The sequence below is a fragment of the Phyllostomus discolor genome, chromosome 13 (genome assembly GCF_004126475.2).
Source record: "Phyllostomus discolor isolate MPI-MPIP mPhyDis1 chromosome 13, mPhyDis1.pri.v3, whole genome shotgun sequence".
Taxonomy (NCBI): Eukaryota; Metazoa; Chordata; class Mammalia; order Chiroptera; family Phyllostomidae; genus Phyllostomus; species Phyllostomus discolor.
The window spans coordinates 50,867,288-50,884,937 of NC_040915.2; the positions used below are offsets into that span (position 1 = coordinate 50,867,288).

The window sequence follows — 17,650 nt, forward strand, 5'->3', positions numbered from 1 at the left end:
CCCTTTCTGCATTTCCATAGGCTCCAAAGACTCAGCCGTCAGCTGTTATTGTAAATTCACGAGCTGCGGGATGCACGTGGGGTTCCGTGGCAAGCGGCGCTTCCATAAAATCTGACAGGAGCCAATTAAACCCTTCTTGCACTGAATAAGCCGACATATTTTTCTCAGGGATCTTTCTGACAGCTAAATTCAAAACCATCATCGCTGGTAATGGGATACCTTCTATCACGAGATGGTGGCATTTTCCCTTCTAAATTCCTGTGGTTGTTTGTTGTTTTTTTTTTTTTTTTTCTAGACTCTGCTGAAGAAATTTCTTACGGGGCTCAGTTTTGATCGAACGTATACCTGCCTAAATCGGAATGTATGCAATCAGTAGTTTTATCGAATACCTTGAAAATTAGTCACGTCTCGTGGTCTGCAAGCCTGGAAGTGCCTGGGGGGTTCCTGGATTTCACAAAGGGGGAAGGTCATGTAGCTGTGGTGGTCTCTGGAATGGGTTTGGGGTGGTCAGGGGGCTCAAGGGGTCCCTGGTGGATGGTAGCTTGGTGGTAGAAGTGACAGAAAATAATGCCCATTGTAGCATGATATACATGGTCCAGGTCACCTTCTGAGGTCTATAACAACCCTGCATCATAATCGCCTCGTTCTTTGTCTGATCCCACCACTAGGCTTGGGGTTCCCTGAGGGAGAGGACCATCATGCCTTGCTCACAAGTCTGCCCCCGGAGCCCGGCACAGTGCCTGGCACTAGGTGGCAGTTCGATGTTCTCTGGTGGTTATTCTCAGGGCCAAGGACAGCTCCGGCATGACAGATGTTGGGGGGCCCTGAGATGAACCAGACCCGGGGTCTTCTCCCGAGGAATCCACAATTCCATTGGAGAAAATTCATAAATAACCACGAATCAAGATGGCAAAGAGGAAGTGGCACAAAAGAAGACAAAGAATATGCAGGAGTTATAGAAGCTGTATTATGTGTGTGTGTGTGTGTGTGTGTGTGTGTGTGTGTGTTAGAAAATATATGTTAGATAAGCTCTACCACGGGAAGAAGCGTGCAGCAAAGCCATCTGGCCTGAATCTCCAACACTGGCTGCGTGCAGGCTTGTCTCCCGTCAACAACACACTAAACCAAAGCGGAAACGTATTTTCCAATACACGGGGGATGGGGGCTTACTACCATTCCCCTGCAAGAAACCAGTTCTTTCTTGGTTCCCCGACTGACAAAAGGCTCCCCCACGGAGCTCCAGCTCGATCCTTTAATACTCTTTCTCTCCGTGCACAAAGTCGGCTAAGCTCTTCTGTCCCACGGGGCTGTCACGTTAGGGAGGACTTTGCTCCGTGAATTCCCTCTAAAGTCAATACCCAGAAAGGTCTGACATGTCCCTTCCTCCAGAGCTTTGCATGTCAGCAGAGTAGGGTCTCTCCGCCTTGGCACTGTCGGCATTTGGGGCCGACAGGCTGCCCCGTGCACTGCAGGGTGTGGAGCAGCAGCCCTGGCCTCTACCCACTAGATGCCAGTAGCATCTCCAGCTGGGACAAACTGAAAACGTGTCCCGGTGTGGCCAAGTGTTCCCTGGGGGCAGGATCCTCCCCGGAGGAGAGCCACAGCAGCAGGGGACTGCTGAAGTCCGGAATGCCTCCCCCTGGTTGAGTGCTCGTCTGACGATGAAACGTTCCCCATGTAAAGAAATAACGCTGTGGTGGACCCACATGTTCAGGCAGAAGCCTGAACTCCCTCTTGACCCTCCCTTCTCCGTCACCCCTGAGGTCCAATCGTCCAATCAGCTGCCTCAGGGTAGCTGTTCTGTGGGCGCAATCTCCTTCCCCCGGGGCCCCGTCATCTCTGGCCTGGACTATTCCACCTGCTCCCCAAATGCCCACTTCACCTTCAGTCTGACCTTCTTCCAACCCATTCTCTTTCAGTGCAAGTGTGACACTGTCATTCCTCTGGTTAAAACAGTTAAATGACCCTCCGCTGCCCTCAGAATGAAGATTAATGCCTTTCACAAGGTTCAAAGGCCCTGCATGGTCGGGGCCTTTGCAAGCCTTGTCTCCCATTGCTCGGTCTACTCAGAAGCCAGACTGGTTTCTGAATATGCCGTGCCCTTCACCTGCTTTCTCCCAGAATGTCCTCATTCTCTCTGTCTATCTGTCTGTCTGTCTGTCTGTCCCTCTCCCCCACCATCTCTGTCTCCATCTCTCCTTTTCCATGACACGAAGTTCCCAGAGCTCCAAACAGTGGGGCAGGCACAGCCCTCATCTGCCTAACCCCACGTCTCCCACTACCCATCTCTATGGCCCCAGACAAGTCACTTAACTTCTCTGGTTTCTCCATGTTCGTCTGCAGAGCCGGGGAGTCTAACCCGGCAACTATGAGGCTCCCGGCTCGCCCTGCAACCCTGGACACCCAATAACGGCTGCCGCTTACCGAGTGTCTATTGCACCTCAGGTTTCACATATATTATCAAAGCCACCTCCTCGATCCTGTGGGGCAGGTGCTGTCATTACCCTTACTTACAGAGATGAGGAGGCGGAGTCTTGGGAGGGGTTCTTTACGTGGCCCAGAGAAACCCAGATAAGAAGCCGGTGGAGAAGGAATTTTGAATCCAGGCCTGACTAACCAGTCAGAGCCTTTCCAGGGGTGTCGACTTTTGGCGTCTCTGCACCACGCTGGAAGACAAAGGGTTATCTTGGGCCACACATGAAATACATCGTGACACATAATTCACCAAAAAAAAAAAAATCTCATAATGCTTTCCATCAAGGTATGATTTTGTGTTGGGCTGCACTCACGGCCCTCCGGGGCCGCATGTGGGCCATGGGCCGAGGGTGGGACACCCTGCAAGCTCAGGGGCAGCCCGGTTGCCTGCTGTGAGAAGGGGCAACGCACCAGCCCGTGGGAGCAATTTTAAAGTGCCGATCTGAAAGTCTCCGGCAGAAAAGGGAAATCGGACGGTTTTAGCTGTCGGCGATGCGAACGGGGATGTGACTGTGCCCGTGACCTCAGACAAGGACGTCTGGATCTTCTTAAGCTCTTGGTAAAATATGCCCGGGAGCTCCTCTGGAAGAGAAACACGGCGAAGGATGGGGTGGGGTGGGGGCGGGGGAAACTCTGCTCGAGGCTCGGACTCATCTTTCTCCATTACGCTCATTTCAATGAAAATTTATAAGCCATTTCTAATCAAAGTCGCATTTCTGAGAAAGGCCCGTTTTGATGCTGGGTCAGTACGCTGCCAAGACCCACTGGATAAAACAGAGAGGAAGACCGGCCCTGCTAATGAGGAATGAGCTTCTGGCTGAGATGTTGATAATTGTGAACAGCTTAATTGGGTTCAGTAATTTGGACAAATAGCTAGGTAAATGGGTTTCGTCTGAGTCCAGGCTCTGACCCACTGTACTTTTCATTTTCTTCAAAAAAACAAAAATCCCTGCATCATAAGTGCCTATTTCTTTGTCTTATCCCACCCCTAGACATGGGGCTCCCTGAGGGCGAGGACCATCATGCCTCGCTCACCAGTCTGCCCGCGGAGCCCAGCACAGTGCCTGGCACTAGGTGGCAGTTCAATGTTCCCTGGTGGTTATTCTCAGCGCTAAGGAAAGCTCTGCACACAGAGCATCCCTCCGTTAACTGTAAATTCCATCTGGACAAGAGCCACACGTGCTTTAATCGTAGATATATCCCCAGCACACGGTGGGCACTCCCTGGAAATGGACACCACCCCCAAACCTACTATGTATGTGACCTTGGGCAAGTTACTCTCTGTGCCTCAGTTTCCTCACCTCCCACAGGGAAATAACGAGTTCCCGTTCTGAAGGGCTCTTGGGAGGATCATTGAGATAATGCCAGGAACAGCCCCTGGCACATAGCAAGTGCTCATTAAATGTTATCTCTTCCTATTTCCACTTAGGGAGGGAAGCCATTGGCACCCAAATATCAAGATTACAACATTTACATGCTGACATTTCCAGAGATGATAACTCACATGCTGATCATTTTTATGCATTCAGGGGAAGGCAGCCAAAAGGGTAACATGATGAAAATGTTGCATTTCCAAGAGCCCTTGAAGAAAATGCCCACGAGGCAATTAGCACACGACTGCCGCCTCTGTCGCTGCTGCTTGCTAGCTGATCTTATCCTCTGCTAATCAGACTGCTTCTCTGGTATTTCCGGACCTTTTAAAAGAGGTCTTTCCAAATGCAGGAAGCGTTGTTTACGGACAGGTAGCAAGGGATTTGAGAGGATGTGAATCTGGGGTCCTCCCAGGGGAAGGCAAAGTCCTGGAGGGTGGGGCGTGCTGCATGGTGCACGGGAACCAGGGTGCGCAGCCTGGATGGTTCTGTAACCCCAAACGGCACCCCCACCTGCCTTTTCCCTTTTTGCCCTAAACCCGTAAGTATCCCTTTTCCTGCAACGCCAGGGCTTGGGATTTAAACTGTCTCAATAAAAGAGAAGTCGTTGAGTTTTCTGGGCGGACCAGACAAACTCATATCAGGGCTGACTCAGCACCTGGGCTGCGGGTCCCTCCAGGGTCTGGCTGCCGCTTCTCAGCCTCTCTGCCTTGCTTTTCTGAGGCTGAGTTTTCTCGCCTGCAGATGAAGAAATCAAGATGACATCCAGAAAGACGGGGCTCAGAACAATCACTGAGGCTGATTTATGATTCATGTGTTTCCACCTTTTGGTATTTTAGGCGCATCCCCCATGTTCTGTCATGTGTAATGCCAACATTTTTTTTTTTGCTAAAAAAAAAAAGATGGTGTAATGTTGAGAAACATATCTATTTCCTTGTGAATCATCATTCTTTCAAAGTCATCCTGGGGACAGCAAAGTGAAGGATGCTTTTGTGTCCTCCATGCGGTTAAAAAAGATGTGGATGTTTTAAAGTTAAATAGATGGCACATTATACCTATACAAATGGCCTGTGATGATAATAAAATAACTGGTGGTTATTGGCTGAGTCCTTAGTGTATGCTGTGTGCCCTTATGGAAATCATCCAAAACCATTCACTCCACAATGCCAGGAGACAGGCACTATTAACCCCATTTTGCAGGTGAGAAAACTGAGGCTGAGAGAGGTCGAATAACTTGATTGGAGTCCCACAGCTAGTTGCGGACCATCTGGCTTTGAATCCAAGCTGGGTCAACCTGCAAGGTCCCCATTTTTAAGCATTATGTATTACTTAACAAAGCAAGCCAGACTCCGTCTGGGGCTGGGTGGATTGAGGGAAAATATACACCCTGCTCCCAAAAGAAGAGCATAAGGAAGAATGACCACCGACTTTAAGGGGCTGCGGGGAGGAAAAGAAAAATCCTGACTGCATCCCAACGTCCACCCACTTCTGGCTTGTCCTCACTCCCCAAGGTCAAAGTCCAGGGGGTGTTTCAAGGACACTCCACTCAGCCCAGAAGTCCCTGAGGTCAGAAACTGGCAAACACTCCACTGGACCCTCGGTCCTCTCCAGCCAGCTGCCCAAAACCGCACGCAGCCTCCGTCCTATGGCCCGCAGTGTGCACAGCCGCAGAAGTAACCTGTCCAATGAATGAAGCCTGGGATCCGGCCAACATAAGAATCCACCTGGGCCTCTCACTGCTCCATTCAAGTGTGCGCAGTGGGGGAACCTCTCCTCCGGCCCCTGCTGAGAAAAGCGGCTCCCAGTGCCTCTCCGTGGGCGGCAGCCAGACTCACAGTTCAAGTCACAAGGTGGAGTCGTGATGCAGAAACAGGAAGCGTTGATCCCAGATACTATAATATATGAAGCAGCACTTCGACCTTCCTCAAGGGGAAGGGTGTGCTCCCTCTCCTGCTTCTTAAGGATGGCTTCACGCTGGCCACCTGCCCCAGGGGTGGGGCTGGGGGTGGGGCGTGTCCCCCTCCCCTCGGCTTCCTCGCTGTTTGCCCGAAGGGACGATAAGGGGCGCCGTCACCCAACGTCTCTCTTCTCCCCAGACCGGCAGGTGTCTGAAGCCGGTCTTTCTCCTGTCGGCCATTTCCTTCTCTGTGAGGTCACCAGCCCTCCTTAAACACTGGTTTTATTCTTATCTTTAAGCATTTTCCAGTTGCACTGGGACATAAGCGACAGGTGTCACCGTATGTGTTTAAGGTATGCAGCACCACGGTGTGACTGGTGAAGTGGTTGTGAACGTGGACCCCTCGGTCTGTACTGTTCCACCTGTTCGTCTGTCTCCTTCTGAGCCGATGACTGAGGGTTCAGTGTACCAGGTGATGTACAGACATTACCTGGAGGCCTTACAACAACCCTGTGAGGAAGGTGTGGTCACCTCCACTTTGCAGATAAGAAAACGAGGCTCAGAGACACAAAGTCTTGTGCAATAAAGAAGCCGAGACTCAAGAGCAGGCCAGTCTGGCCCCAGAGACCCATTTTTCTCCTTCTGCGAGATCCCTCCCGCCGCTAAAACTCGCCGGACGGAGACCTCTCGGCTGCACTCTCACGCACCCAAGTCCAGTGCCGGACCGCGCCCCTATGGCTGGGTCCTCAGAAGCCTCAGGGGCATTCCGGGGCGGATGTCACGCACCACCCACAGAAATGGCACCAAATCAGCCACTTCGAGGTTCCTGACAAGACAGCATGCCCTTTTTCTTCCTCTTTGACATTGAACGTGGTCCTACTGCAAATTCACTTGAGAGGAAGCCAGACCCCTTTGTCCCTTGTCCACCTGTGAGGGAAGATGGCCCCTTAAAGGACCTGCATTTAATCCACAGGAGGGGCCTTAGTGAAGGGGCAGGGAGGGGGATCAGAGGTCAGGCACCCCGAGCAGCCAGCCCTGAGGCAGGAAAAATCAGAAACTCTTTCATGCTTCCTCTCTGCCTTCCTCTCTCTCCGCCTCCTCCTCTCCTTCCCCTCCTGCCTCTTACTCTCCCTTCTCCTTCCTCCTCCTCCCTGTCTCTCTCCACCTCTTCCCCTTTGTATTATGGCACTGAGTATTTGCTACCTCTTCCTACGCTTCCTTTTAGCTTCGTTAACTATTGTAACAATTCCGTCTGTTTCAAAAGACAGAGCAAACCCTCCAGACAGCCTTTCAGACCGACTGCTCGGCCGTCCGATCCCAAAGACTCGTGGTATCGTCCGTGTTCTTCCGTCTGCCCTGGATTATAACAGAGGCTGTCCTGTAATTTTGTACTTTGGGCAAACAGGTCGTTAGACAGGATTGGTAACGGAGTGGCCCAGGTCACGTTTTACACCCAAAGCAGACGAGCATGAGGGTGTCTCCACATGTAAATGACAGACAGGACCGCAATTCACGCAGTTTCCGTTAAGGGTGTGTCGGGGTTTTCCAGCATAAATTGCCATTTTTCTGAAGGCTTGCTTTTCTGCTCTAACAAAGAAAAGGGAGACTTTCTTCCTAGCTATCCACACAGAATAAGGCTTCAGGCAAATGGGGGGGTTTGTCTTGATAATGAACTTGACATTGAGTTACAATTCAGTAATAGAGAGCAGGCAATGGCATTGCAGCAAAGAACGCCTTCATTTTGCAAAGCCTGGTTCTCAACAAAGCCCAGTAGTGGCTTCAAATGAATAAAAAGTAGAACAGTAGATGCCACAAAGGCCCAGAGGGTTCAAGGTGGAGACAGCACAGCCGTGTGGAAAGCGTGGATCTACCGGCGTGCTGTTGCTGCTGACTCAGCCGCGTCACGAGGCACCCAGACGTCGCCTCTGTTCTCACGCACGGGGAGACTCCAGGCCGAAGAATTCCTCTCCAGGGTTCAGGAGGCAGAACAAACCACACCAAGAGGTTCCCCAGTTCCGAGAAACTCTGGAGACGAGGGCCCGTCCCTTAGAGTCACGGAGACACCTGTGGATGGAATCCCACAGGATGAACTCTTCCCGTGCCCCTGGCTCCTCCCATTCAGCAGGCTTTTGCGGTGCATCCGTGGCGCTGGGCACACCGGCACTTGGGCCCCTGTTCTGCTGCATCGCGTTCCGTCGTGTGACTATGTCAGTGCTGATCCATTCACCCGTCGACGGACCCTTTGGGCTGGTTCCAGTTTTCCATTCTTTTTAATACTGGAACTGCTCTGAGACATCTGCTGGCGCGTCTTCCTGTTGAAACGCATCCTGGCGCACAGAGCAGGGTGTCCGCCCTCGTGGAAGCCCTAGAGGGGGAGATCCGTATCGGACAAGCAATTCCAAGCCGACAAGTGTTGCAGAAAGGCGAGCGCAGGCTGTCAGGGGAGCGAACAGCAGGCCCGTCTAGCTCAGTCCTGGGCTTCGGGGAACGCTCCCTGGAGGAGCTTTCGAGATGAGAATCAGGGACGCCCGGGAGGGAGCACAGTGAGGATTGAGCCTGGGTCTCGGGTGCAACAGAAAACTCGGTGGATGTGGAAGGCAGACACAAATTAGTACATGGTTGAAAATCGACACGGTGAGAGAGAGGCGATAGGTGTTTTTAAACACATATTATTTCACTTAATCCTCAGAACAGCTGTGAGGAGTGTAACAAGCTCCATTTACCAATGCGGAGGCCGAGCTGCAGGGGGATGAGATTACTTGTCCCAGGTGACACCATCAGGGGGTCCATGCAGACCTGGACCCAGCGCTGTCTGCTCCCAAGCTCGTGCTTCCTCCGGGACCCGAGGCCACCCCGGCTCGACTGATTTCAGGGGACACAGAGAGGAAGAGACAGACGAGAGAAGCATCGACCCGTCTCTGGCACATAATGAACATGTTAAAATGCACACCTACTCATTCATGAATGGAACACTTTAGCACCTTGTGTGTGTCTCCTCAGGGGCTTAAAAATATCTGTGAAGAGACTCCACGGAGACTTCCAGATGGGTCAGATCCCACCCACTCTGCCCTCACAACACCACATCGTACAAATGCGGACTGGGTGTGTGTGTTTTGTGGTCGGAGGCAAGAGCCAGAAGAAAGTGGGATCAGAGACACGCCGAGAGCTGTTTACACGGCACAGGGCAGGGGGCCCATCCATTCACCGACGCGAGATAAACAGAAGGGCCAATTACCTCCCTGTCCTCCGACGCGGCGGCGAGCAGAGCATGCTTCCGGAACCACGAGCGTGTCTCGGGCAGCTTTCATATCTGATGTCGCCTGCGTGTAATTGGCTCCCCTTCACACGGAAATACATGGTGTTAACTGGGGGATGTGATGAGAATGCCGGCGGAGCCTCGCTTTGATGGGAAACCCAGGCAGGCGCCGAGCCGCCGGCGGAGATCAGAGACCGTCGCTCTCCGGCAGACTCCCAGATTGCAGGCACCTCGTCTGCTCACTGAGTGGAGGGCGCTGGGCCTGAGGTCACAATGTTTAGGAGACCCAGGCCTCCCACCAGGGGTCCGGGCCTGGCAGCAACAGTGACAGCTAAGAGGCGGATACTGTGGGCCGATTACATTGAGGCCCATCACATGAGCTCACTCATTTTATCCTCCAGCACACCCAGAAGGGAGGCCATCTCATTCTCCCCATTGCAGGGATGGGAAAACCGAGGATAAAAAGGTTCAGTGACTTGGTCAAGGAAGCCCTCAATGTTGGCCTTTGCTCTGTCCCGTGTCCACACCTCGCAGGGCAGAGGGATCAGGGCAGTGACAGGGTGGGGCATATATATAGGACAAGTTCTCCCAGGCAGGGGGTCCTGAGAAACCCCACTCCCGTGCAGACAGAGAAATGTGCTCTGCGGAGCGGGGGTGTGGGGTGGGCGCTCCACGAGGAGCTGAGTCATCGGAGAGAAGCTAACATCCCCATAAAAGGGAATCACATCCAAATACGAGCGCTCCCGGTGACGCTTTCACTGCCCAGGCAGCATTCTCTGCTCTCCGCTTCGGAGAACAGGAGGTCAACGGCAGAGACTGTGGTCCGGAGCAAAGATGCAGGGCGGGAGGGTCTGCCTCTTAGACAAACAGAGTTTCCAGGGACCCACCTCCACGCACCTGTGGGATCAAGGTGGGCCACCCCAGGAGACGGCCCCTCGGGAATAATAGAAGTGACAGCAAACTCTCCTGCCGTACTCACTATGGGCCAGGTACCACTAGTCCACCCTCTTGTACGAAGCATGAACTCATCTAGGCTCCAGACAACCCTCAAGGGTTAAATACTCTTGTCATCTCTCTATTATACACGAGGAAACAGGCACAGAGCAGTTAAGAAGCCTCAAGTTAAGTCTGCCCCTCCCCTTCTGCACAAGAGCCTTCTGCCTCTCCAGAAAGAGCCCTCAAGTCTTCATCGTCCCCTGGCTCCGCCGTGGTCACCATAGCTCCCTTTTCCTGCAGGATAATCTCACACGTCACTACCCCCGGAGCCGCCAGCACTCTGTGTTTGCAGTACAGGAGCTGCCCACGTGTCCTCTGCAACGCAGAACGAGAGATCCACTTTGGTATTTGTGAGCTAAAGAAGCAGACCTGGAGGTCTGAGTCCCAAGTTTGCCCTTAACTGTGACCTTCAGTAGAGGTCAACTGATGTAGGGGTCGACGCGTGGGCTCTGCCCAAATGTCCCTCAGCTGGCCGACGGATAAACAAGATGTGGCATATCCATGGGGTGGAATATTACTTGACCGTGAAAAGGAATGAGGTCCCGATACATGCTACAACATGGATGAACCTTGAAAACAATCTGCTCACTGAAAGAAGCCAGGCACAGAAGGACACATTTTGTAGCGTTCTACTTATAGGAGATGTCCAGAATCGCAAATCTGTAGACAGAAAGATTGGTGGATGCCGAAGGCTGGGAGACTATAGGATAATGGGCTGATACTTAAGGAGTTTCTTTCTGAGCTAGTGAAAATGCCCTACAACTGACTATGGTGACGGGTGCACATATCTGTGAATATACTAAAAACCACGGAATTGTACACTGTAATGGACGAATCATGGTACGTGAGTCGTATGGCATATCACAATGAAGATGCTGAAGAGGGAGGAGGAAGTGGGGGTGTGGGGGGAGAGGGAGAGAGGGAGGGAGGGAGGGAGGGAGGAAGCTCAGCAAGACTGCCTGAGTTCAAACCCCAAACCTGCCACTTTATTTATTTTTTAAAAATATTTTATTTATTTATTTATTTTAGAAAGAAGGGAAGGGAGAGAGAAGGACAGGGAGAAAAACAGTGATCTTTCATTTGTACCTGACCTGAGGCAAAGCCACAACCCAAGCCTATGCCCTGGCTGGGAATTGAACTGGCGACCTTTTGCTTTGCAGGACGATGTCCAACCACCTCAGCCACTGGTCAGGGCACAAGATCTGCCACTTTATAAAGCTGTACAGCCTGGAGCCAGTTACCTGAGCCTCCCTTTTCCATTCTAGTAATAGCCGAGGGTGAGTGCAGGACAGTAAGATGTTTGGCAATCACTAGGCAGGGACTCCGGACTAGCTGTTAACTCTCTTGCTGCTGGATCATGTGGAGGTCCAGGGGGCTGCTGGGACGGACTGGGTGGGGGAGAGGGTGATGCACAGCGCCTAACTCTCTGCCAACCAATAAAGAATTACGCCTTCAGACTCCTGTACTTCGGAGCTGGCAACCATGAGAGAAGCCACCCGAAATTCAGTTTGTCATCAGCAGTGGCCTAAGCCTTGACTTGCAGGAGTCCATTATGGCAGCCAAAGCCCAGTTTTCCATGTCATGAACACAAGTTCATACGTGTGCCCATCTTGGGTTTCCATGGAGACTGCCTGTGCTTAACCAACGTGGCCGGGGCTCCACCTGTTCCTCCATCCTGGCTAACCCCACTTCCTTGCCTTTTTCTCTTTCGTATCCCAAATCTGACCTGCGCTAATTCTTCCTCCTCCTCCCCTACCGCTGTTACCCTGATCACTGTGCCATTCTTTTTCCTCTTTCTTCTTCTTTCTTGCTTCTCATAATTAATAGCTGAGAGGAGAAAGAAAAAAAAGATGGAGGAAAAGACAAAACCTGTTCTCTTTGGGGACGGAGAAAGAACCGGGGAAGGGTGAATTGGCAGCCCCCAGCACACCCCGACTTCTCGGCCGACACAACTCGCCGTGGCTGCAGGATTAGGGAATCGGGAGGTAAAGCCAGGCCGGCAGGCTCGTACAAGGATGTGAAAACCACACAGCCGTGACCTTATATGGGGCCTTTCTTGCCTCCGCTGGAGGAGCAGACGCTCGATCCAGGCCTGAGAAGTCGCCATATTTGGAGAGATACCGGGGAAAGCGTGAAAAAGATTTACAAGGCTCAGCCGAACGCTCTCTCTTTAAGCCCAGAAAGGGGCGAACACGACAAACAGAGGGCTGACAAATGGCATTCCTCGGTGGGCGGGAGGGGCGGTCCATGTCTCCTGGGTCAACACACCCGTGCATCACACTGTGTTTCTCAAAGCTGCAGAGCAGGTGAGAGTCAGAGGACGGCAGGAGTTGAGAGCCAGACGGATCCTTGGAAGCTTATGTAAGCTCCCCCGCAAATCAGTCTAGCCAGAGAAAAGTGACGTGGGCTGGGTAAGGACACGGCCTCGCGAGCTGTGCCGCTACAGGCAAGTTACCTCGCTTCTCTGAGCCTCGGCATCGCCATCCACAGAAGGGGGACCATGCCAGTGCTTAACTTGAGGGGCTCGTTATGAGGATAAATGGATCAGCGTTGAAGCGAGTAGTCACCACCGCTGAGTGTTAATCACTATGGTCCTCCCCCTCGCTGGCGCCCAACCCCCGGGGCACAGAGGAGGGGCCAGTAAATGGTTGTCGAGTGAAGAATGACTGTGAGGACATGGACATCTGGAGGCCAGCCACGGGCATCGGTAAGTGCCTCCGCTGTGCAGACACTGGTTTCCTAATCCACTTCCTGAAAACAGGGATTTCAGATTTAAAGGCCTTCAAGGTCCAGGCAGGAAATACAAAACAGTCGAGTCCGCTTGGGGATGAGGACACAGCCCTCTCTACCAGGCAAGTCCAGGCCAGACCCAGCCTTGGGACCCCAACAGAAACCGTGGTCACTCGCCCTGTCCGGACCCGCCTGAAGCTGCTGAAACCTGCCCGACGTCTGCCTCCGTCCCACGCCCCAACCCCGCTCTTAGATCGTTTCAGACAACGTAGCCTCCACTTTTAAAGTTCAATTTCTCTCCAACCCACACCATCCGTAATGCATTAAGGAAAGCATATCAAGTATAAGTGTGCGTTATTGTCAAGTTCTCGGTCAAGTTGCCAAACATCAGGCAGCTGGCACGCCCATGGTGCGCCCCCCGTCCGGGACCACGGTCTACGTTGTCACAGTAATGAATGGCCATGGTCACTTAGCCTTGGGCACGGAGCCAGGTATCACATTGGGTTGAGAAAACAAGCCTGTCACACAGGTGACACCTTGTGCCTCATTTACAGGGCAACGACCCCGCACACACTCACGGTTGGATGGGCGACAGAAGCTTCACTCGGACACAGCTCTTTAAAACTGCACGGGAGGGTTCTGAAATCTAGGAGAAGGGGTCTTGTGGGCGGAGCATTCTGCTCCTCCCTGCCCATCTTGGCGACGTCCAGCTCTGACGTCCCACCGTCGGCCTGGGACGTGAAGGGTGGAGGGCCGTAGGTCATGATAACGTGAGCCTGGACGTGGTGAGGGCATTGGCCCAAACACTCGCTGTCCAGGTGGTTTCAAGTATGCGGGCAGCTTTTAACCAGCTGGAGCCCTAGTACCTAGAGGTTGGGCGCTTTGACCCTCCCTACCCGATTCCATGTCTTGAAACTTCCTCATATTTCTTCATTCAGAAGAAATGTCACTAGGGAATTGATTCCCTCTCTAGGGAAGCAAGATCGTGAGGTTGTGTCTATATCAGCAAAATAAATACTTGAGATCATTAGTAAAAAAATGCAGGACTGCCCCCCCTCCGCCACCAAGGGATGTCTGTGTCCGGTAGGAGCAGGAGGTGGAGAGGCTTACATCAAGAAAGCCCAGACAGAGCAGTGGCTCAATAAACAGTCGTGGAGTGAAGGAAGGAAGGACCTACATGTCAGGAAAACAACTGCCTTCGTGGTCAGACCTGCATTAGAATCCCAGGTCTGCTACTTACAAGCTATAAAATCTTGGTCAAGGTACTTGACTTCACGGAGCCTCGGTTTGCCCACTGTCAGGCCTCGGCAACTCTCTTAAGCTGCCACTTTGATTTTCTAAAACAAACCCCAGCATCCCCAAGGTCATCCATCCATCTCTTCAGGAGTGCATTTGCCTCTAGACCTCAGGAAACAGACTGCCTTGGGGTTCTTCCTATCCCTCCCGCAGCACCTGCCAGGCCCGCCTCCCCGCCTCTGGGAAGACCCCAAAAGCCACAGCCTGCATCCACTATTGAAATGTGCTTGCGCTGAGTTCTTGTGATGGTCTCTCCCGCTGATCCCCCAGTATCCAGTGATCCAAGGTGGGAGAAAACGTCAGGACAGGGGCCAGGATGCGGGCTGAGCATAATATTTAAGAGTCTAGTTCTGACGTTGAGCTAACCTGGCTGGCAGCTGGGCTCCCCACCTTGCTAGCTGTGCCACCGTGCCTCTCTGATCTCTGATCTGTGAAGCCGGGGTATAATGCCAATCTTTCAAGAGTCTGTGCAGTTTAGAGCTCATGCATAAGGAGTGTGGTGACTAGGAGACATCCTCACATTGCCACGACCTCCAGGGTTGCAGGGGAACATACATCAAGAGACCATCGTCTGAGAAAATCTTAGACACCTAACTGACACATGAAGAGCCCTCCACACCATGGAAGTCAGGCAGTGCCTTGGTCCTAACCTCCTTCTTGAAAGCCTTCAGCATCCTTCCTGGAATCCCCACTCTAAGGGACACCTCGGTGCTTGTACCCTCCCGCCTTGTCAGCAGGCACGACACAGATTTCACACAACACCCAGGCCATGTTGTCTAAAGTTTACGATACAAGCCACCAGGGGTAAACAGGATGATCTTACATGTTAATAATTACATGGTAATTGTGATGGTGCATTAGGGACACTCTAGTGAGAACTTCAAGGGCACAGCATCACGGCTACTAGTGCTTAGGAAGAAGCTAAAGTAGGTATAGTTTTTGGTTTAGCCGTAGAGGAAAATACTAAAGTAAAAGAGGTGGTGCGTGGATACCACCACAGATTGTGATGATCGCACACGAATGTTGGGCAACTTGGAATCAGGCAGAGGGGAAAACGTCAGGTTTAAGTTGCAGAGCAAAGTTCTGACAAGCACGCAAGGTGACTGATCTTGTCCCTGCCCCAGAGCAATTTTAACTCCCCAACGGGAAGTGGGGTGATCAGACTACACCTCTGATTTCTGTCTAGTCATGAAAGGTCTAGCACATAATCTGCACTCGATAAACAATTGTGGTTCTTATCCTGGTGCTTAAGAGGAGGTGGTTGTGGCCAATCGACCTAATGCAAAGTTGGGCTCCGATCTCATTCAGCCTCACCAGCAGGTTTGTGATCCTGAGCAAGTCCCTTAACCTGTTTGAGCCCCAGTCCCCTCATCGGCAGATGGGGGCGTCCGTCAGGCCAGCCCTGCTTGTCAGAGTGAAGGCACTCTCATGAGAAGTTTGCTCCCAAACCACTCACGATATGCATATTCATGTGGCACCACCTGCCTGGCACCAAAGTAAGCAATTTCTGCCCAAGTCGAGCAGTGTGGTGGGATTGAAACCACACTGATGAGAGTTTATTGACTGTCAGTCGGTAGTTATTGGCATCAATTCAAGGCCAACAAGAATCCCCAATTTGGGGTGTGATGCAGAAGGAAACTTGATTCGGTGCAAAACAGCTCAGTTGAGGTGCAGCATGGCTGTGGGACAGCACAGCTGTAGAACGGCTCTGGGGCCAGGTGGCCCTGGGGCCAGGCTCCTCCCGGGCTAGAAGGTCCGCTCTGCTTTGTGCCAGCCTGCTTGGCACGGCCCTGGCCTGCTCCTCTCCACCATGGTCTGGTGCACTCTGCTCTGGTGAGACATGTGCAGTGTTTCAGCTCCGCCGGGGAGACACAGTCTTTATTCTTTGGTGGGAAGGGAAATTGAGCTCCCTGAGCCAGAGGGGAGCTGGCTTATAGGGCCAGAAGGCCCTGCCCTGGTCTCTGGCTGGTCCATCTTCATGCAAATCAGGACTCTATATTGTCACAGTGTGATTGGTCCAAAGGCATTCACCAAAAATAGCACTGCTCTAATTGGTCACAGATGCACAGTTCTGATTGGGTGAGGAAAGTCTCAGTCCTATAGGTTGAAACAGGATTCCAGGAACTCCTTTATAAGGGCTGGCTCAGATGGCAGGAACACAGTGCAGGCAGGCAGTGTAGTGCAGAGGCTTCTCCGTGAAGTGCAGTGTGCATGAAGGCCCCTGTGCAGAAGTGGCTGCTAGGCTCTGCTTTGTTATCTGAGCCCGGTTCACCACCAACAGCCCTCCTTAGAACGTGTCTTTTTCCCTTTTTTCCTCAATGTTTACAAGACCCCAGCTCTGCCACCAAAAATCCATGCACCCTTAGACAAAGTATTTTCCTTCTGGAGGTCTCGGTTTGCTCATCTGTAAAACAGAGGGGTTTCCCTTCGTTTCCACAAGTTCTCATTCAGGAAAGCTTGGCTTGGCCCCTTTTCAAGCCATTCAGATGCCTCTGAAACACACCAGTCCTGACATCGCAGAGACCAAACATACTGCAGTTTTCACATTACATTTGTCATCTAGACAGGCTTTAAGGACGTGGGTAATGAACTTGGAATTCCAAATGAACTTAAACCAGCTTCCTTCTCACTCTCTCACTGAGGCAAGAAAGGTTTCTCTGAAGGAAATGAGGAAATAACCTTCTTTGAAGGAAATGAGGAAAACCTCATCTTTTCTCTGCTCCCGGCAGAACACCTGAGCTTGCCCATGGCTGAACGATGGACAGCTCACTTGCCAGAGGGAGAAGACAGATGCTGCAGCGGGAGCTTAGTGCGATGGTTAGACACAGGCCTTGGAGTCCCCCAAAGCGCCGAGTTCTAGTCCCACCTCTGCCCCTTCCTGGCTGTGACACTTTCATCCAGTTCCTTAAACTCTTGGGGGCTCACTCACCTCCCTCATGTGGATCATAATACCTGTGTCCCTGGGTTCTTATGAGGACCAGCTACCTTAGAGTATTAACTACCATGCATTATACCATTCCTCCATGGCAACCATGACGAAACTACCCTATAAGCTTCGAGGCTCTTACAGTCCCCATTTTATAGATGAGAAAACTGAGCAATGGAAAGGTTAACGAACTTTCCCATCCTCAGAGGTGGTAGGTGGCAGAGCTAGGAAAGGAAACATCATAGAAAGAATAAATACAGGGTGGGACAAAATAGGTTTAAAGTCGTTCATACAGAAAATGACATGGTAATTAGTAAATAATAATGCAAGAATAAGCTCAGTGTTTCGCGTACTCACAACTATAAACCTGTTTTGCCCCAAACCTGCAATCACAGACGATTCCAGTCTGGGAGGGAAAGGGTGTGAGGAGAAGTGCTGTGAAGGGATGGCGGGGTTTAGGAAGAAGGCAGCTCAGGGACGGGTTTACACGGACAGAAGCCTGTGCCCCAACGACGTGCTGGTAGATGTTGACCAGCTCTCTGGGAACCACAAAAACACCCCAGTTTGCAGTGCTCGCCAGTTTCTGTCGTGTAAACACTCCCGCCGTGACCAGCTTTGAGTGGCCGAGGTGACGTCACTGAGCACCGAGTTGGGGAGGGGGCGGGCACGGCCACCGCGCACACAGTCGCTCTCACGAGCGGGTT

General features: G+C 52.1%; 1 protein-coding gene across 2 annotated transcripts in view; it reads left to right on the forward strand.

Moving 5' to 3' along the window:
- The window catches only part of CCDC60 (coiled-coil domain containing 60), a 123,328-nt gene that overhangs the window by 7,243 nt on the left and 98,435 nt on the right, over positions 1 to 17,650 (forward strand). The gene's annotated exons all lie outside the window — the stretch shown is intronic.